At 45.6% G+C, this 4,535-nt stretch overlaps 1 pseudogene across 1 annotated transcript; it reads right to left on the reverse strand.

Annotated features, from left to right (window-relative positions):
- Positions 1-3,585: 3,585 nt before the first annotated feature.
- LOC310775768 (proliferating cell nuclear antigen pseudogene) lies at positions 3,586-4,186 on the reverse strand (annotated as a pseudogene). The gene has a single exon. The product of its transcript is annotated as a proliferating cell nuclear antigen pseudogene (transcript).
- Between the last annotated feature and the right edge of the window lie 349 nt (positions 4,187-4,535).

Raw genomic sequence — 4,535 nt, forward strand, 5'->3', positions numbered from 1 at the left:
AAGAAAAGGCATGCATATATTATTGACATTCCATTTACAGCGTAAGGTGCTTATGTGCTTATAAGAGATGTTGTGCATGGGAACCCATGGGCTCCATGAGAAATCAGCTGGGCGAGTCACTTGTCACTTTTAACCTCCTCAAAGTAGGCCAGAAACAGGTCTCAGATAGTTGAGAATCTTTTAAGTGAGTTGGTCCTCAGGAACCTGAGTCTCTCCATCCGTATAACTGAGACCATGTCCGTCAACCACAGCTGAAAAGAAGGTGGAGAGGACTTCCATTCCTTCAGAATGAGTCTCTTGGCGACAGTCGTCCCTGTGTTGCACAGCCAGTGCAGCCAGGACAGTGTGCCCTCTGACACCTGACACCTACCACATAGTGGTGAGACAAAAGGGAAGATCTTGTGCAACCTATGCTTGGAATAGTGAAGACGGTGAGCGACTTTAAATTGGATCAGCTGGTGTCTGCTATTAACTGAGCAGAGTTGGATCACAGACACTCCTGTCCCTTATAATTTCAGATCAATCAATGCCAAGTTCCTCCTGCCACGCTTCTCTAATCCTCTCAGTGGGGGCCATGGTGCAGCTATCAAACAGACATACAAATGTATAAATAAGATTCTTGGAGTGAGGAGGGCTTCACAAAACATAAAAAAAACATGTTCATTAGAGAGAGCTTCAAAGTTATGGATCTTGGATCGAACATAATGTCTGATTTGTAGGTATCTGAAATGTGTGGTATCTGTGTGTGGGGCAACTCAAAATTTCTCTTCAGAAGATCAAAGGAAATTGCAAATTGGCCATGAATGTACAGGTCTCTGATGGAAACCAGCGCCTTCTCACTCCAGTCATGGTAGGGTTTCTCTGACCATGAGGGTAAAAAAGAGTGATTAAAACAAATTGGGATGTGAACAGAAACATCTGGTAGAAACACAATTCTGAGTTTTTCATAACAAAACATAAAAAAAAATCACAGGCTTCTCTAGCTTAGAAAATAACATGGCTGGCAGGGAGGAGTTGGTAATAGAGCTGGCCTGCAGTTTTAGCCACAGGGGGCCACCGGGAGTTAAGTTGCCAGGAGTACCTTGCCGCCAAAACATCAGAGCCCTAACATTGGCAGCCCAGTGTTTGTCTCTTATTTTTGCGTGTCATATTTAGTAAAGACATCACTCTTCGGCGTCCTAAGAAAAATGTTTTGAAATTACATCAAAATACTTAACATTGAGATTCCCACTTTCTACATCCTCACAGCCAAAATAAGCTAAAGATAAACTCTATAGGCAAAATGAATTCATTGTGCAAAAATGTCAGACATGTGTTACGGTTGCTAAGCAAATAGTGGCTAATAATATCTACACAGAAAGAGGTTTGCACAAGTGCATGCAAGCCAAAGCACAGCATGTCTCAGTCTCTACCAATCTAAACACAATGAAAGTCCACCACACTGTAATTACCCCACAATGAATATGCCACTCACTTCTCATGAATATGAATAAGGAGGGATTGGATAAAGGTGTTCAATCTAAATTTGCCATGTGTTTTTGACGTGAGAACTAGAATCGGCTCAGCATCATATTCATCCTATCAAAATGTCCAGAGTTTTTAGTCTTTTGTATGTCACTCTGTTCCTGTCAAGTCTGGATGAAGTGCAGCAGTAGAGGGCGGAGATAGATGTAACAGGTTTGGGTTTGTACTTATTTGATTTGGGGTGGGCTGTGTGTGTGTGTGGGTGTGGGGGGGGGGGAATAATATTTAAACTAGAGAGCATCTTGCAATGGGATCACACCATCTGTGATGCCAGGGGCATAAATGGGGGGGGACCAATGTGGGGGGCCAACACCCTTGCTCGGATCACACCCATTTTTTACTTGGCCTTCATTTTGATGTCAACTACACACATGTAATTTTTGTGACTGCATCTTGCACGGTTTTGATGCTATCACATTCGAAAACAGACAGACAGACAGACAGACAGACAGACAGACAGACAGACAGACAGACAGACAGACAGACAGACATATAATAGGCCATTCCTTTTATATTGGGATATAAGTTACAAGGTAGACAGTACTGTGTGTATGACTGATTTAGTGAGACACAAATATGGCAGAAGTCCTAATAAACACGATTTACTACAACTTTCACTACTGTTGAAGCGCAGACCTGCCATCTGAGGGCGCGTGACGTCACATGGGGCGTTCCTGACCTTTGAACCGGGAAATACCTAGTTCCAGTACAAAACGTCACAGCTGGTATAGCTGACATTTCCTTAGAGTGAATGCACATTTCCAAGATATATCTGACATTACAAAACAGATCTCTCAAATCAAGCAATCTGATTGGTTTACAGCTGTGGTATTTGAACGCATAACCCGCCGCATTCGCTATCCTGGGTAAAAAACAACAACTATTGAGCTCCTAAGCCAACCCGTGTCACCATAATACCCAGAGTGCCTTGCAGTAGTGTCATCTCCTGCTAGTAATGTCATCAGTATGCTACAGCTGAGCTAGCTAGTTAACACATTGAGTGCCACAGCGCTTCAGTAAAATTGTCTGGAGCCTGTGCCAGGTTCACTTCCATTCAGTTGAAAACAGCTATAGAATTTTTTCTATTAGGGCTATATTGACAGGGCTGGACTTTAATGAAACATTGGACACTCCTGCTTCTTCCAAAGAAGAAATTTTGTTTCTAGACAGTTTCCATTATGAAATGACAGCCTCTGAAAGAAGAGCACTTTCAAGGGTTTTCTGCTGTTTTTTTTTATTTTTCAAGATATAGTCACTTTTATGAATACTTTTTGCACTCTAATTTCGAGCACATTCACTGACTCTGGCTGGTGTTTTCTGATGTGGTGGCGTGGTGTGGTTCTGTGCAGCTTGCGTGCCCCACCCCCCCTCCCCCCCCCCCCCCCCCCTCTCCACCTCTGAGCTGCGGGCTCCTCCCCACACGCACAGAGTCTGTTTTCTCAGACTCCGTTTTTGCCCGGATCCCAGCGCAACAAGGAAATGCCAAACGCGACTGAACGAAAAGGTTTGGCCGTTCGGCTTCGGGTGCTGGCTTTCTGGCAGGGAATCGTGTGGAGAAACTATATGCAGACAGATAGATAGAAGCAGAAGAGCTCAGTTGTGGGCGCGGATGCAGCCAACTTTCAGCTGCAGACAGAGCAATCTATACGGCTCTGGCTGCAGCATGCATCGGTTTCCCCTTTGATCACGTCTTTCCCTGCTTTCTCCTGCACAAAGTAAAGGATCTGAGGTGGGTGGCGCAGCTCCGGTGTCGATGTTTAAGGTGGCGCCGTGTGATCCCTTGAAGGGATTCATGCTCACTGGCTGGATACGACCTTAAACAGCAGAATTATGGAATAATATGAATTTTGATTTTAGGACGTCCACAGACGTCCTTGGCACTCCTCGTTACTTTTTTTTAGGACGTCCACAGACGTCCTTGGCACTCAATGTGTTAACGTTGGCTAGCTGCCTACCGAAATGGCAAAATAAACACAGGTGCAAGCAAAACACTAATGAGGGTTTCCAAATTCCAATCATGGAAGTTGGAAACCCTCATTAGTGTTTTGCTTGCACCTGTGTTTACCCTGCCTTTTTGACACAAAATGGCCCCTGTGAGAAGGGTCTATTGCTGGTCTGAGACAGCTTGATATTTCCGGTTGCCAGCTCTCCAGTGATAGAGAACTTGACTCCGTCCTTGGCACAGGAGATCATGACGGTGTCTCCAATCTGGGACAGGTCACGGCAGATACGGGCAAACTCTCCAGAGGGCATTTTCACCACACAGCTGTACTCCTGCTCTGGAATACCCTGCTGCTCCACATCCAGGTCTATTCATTTCATTTTATAATCTGAGACTTTCTCCTCCTGGTTGAGTGTCTTGAACACAAGGGCGAGTGTGTCTGCATTGTCTTCTGCTCTGAGGGTGACGATATCTTCGTTTCCTGCACGCTTCAAGATCTTTGACACATTGCTGAGGTTGACTCCCATGGCAAAGTTTCTGTCACAGCGGTAGGAGTCGAAGCCGTCGTGTGAGCTGGACGAGAGAGACGTGAGAGAAGTCCATGCTCTGCAGAGAGATCCCGGACGAGCTGACATCCCAACACGCCTCTGTGATCAGGTCCTTCAAGGCCTCCAGCACTTTCTTCAGGATGGAGCCCTGGACCAAGCGAGCCTCAACCATGGTGGCAAGTTGTGTTTGTGTCTGCGTCGATTCAAAGATGAGAAATAACGAGGACCACGTGCATCATGTAGCAACCAGGCAAAAGTTTGGCACTGATGACATCACTGATTACATCATCACTGATGACATCATCACCGTTTCAACAGCCCAAGTTTGGCACTGATGACATCACTGATGACATCATCACCTATATAACACTGCAACACATGCCCTTTGCGAGACTTTGTGGCAGGACTACTACACCATCGAGAATGTGAAGGCTAAGATCCAGGACAAGGAAGGCATTCCCCCCAACCAGCAGAGGCTGATCTTTGTTGGCAAGCAGCTGAAAGATGGCCGCACCCTGTCC

This window comes from Poromitra crassiceps (assembly GCF_964638095.1).
Source record: "Poromitra crassiceps genome assembly, chromosome: 4".
Lineage (NCBI taxonomy): Eukaryota > Metazoa > Chordata > Actinopteri > Beryciformes > Melamphaidae > Poromitra > Poromitra crassiceps.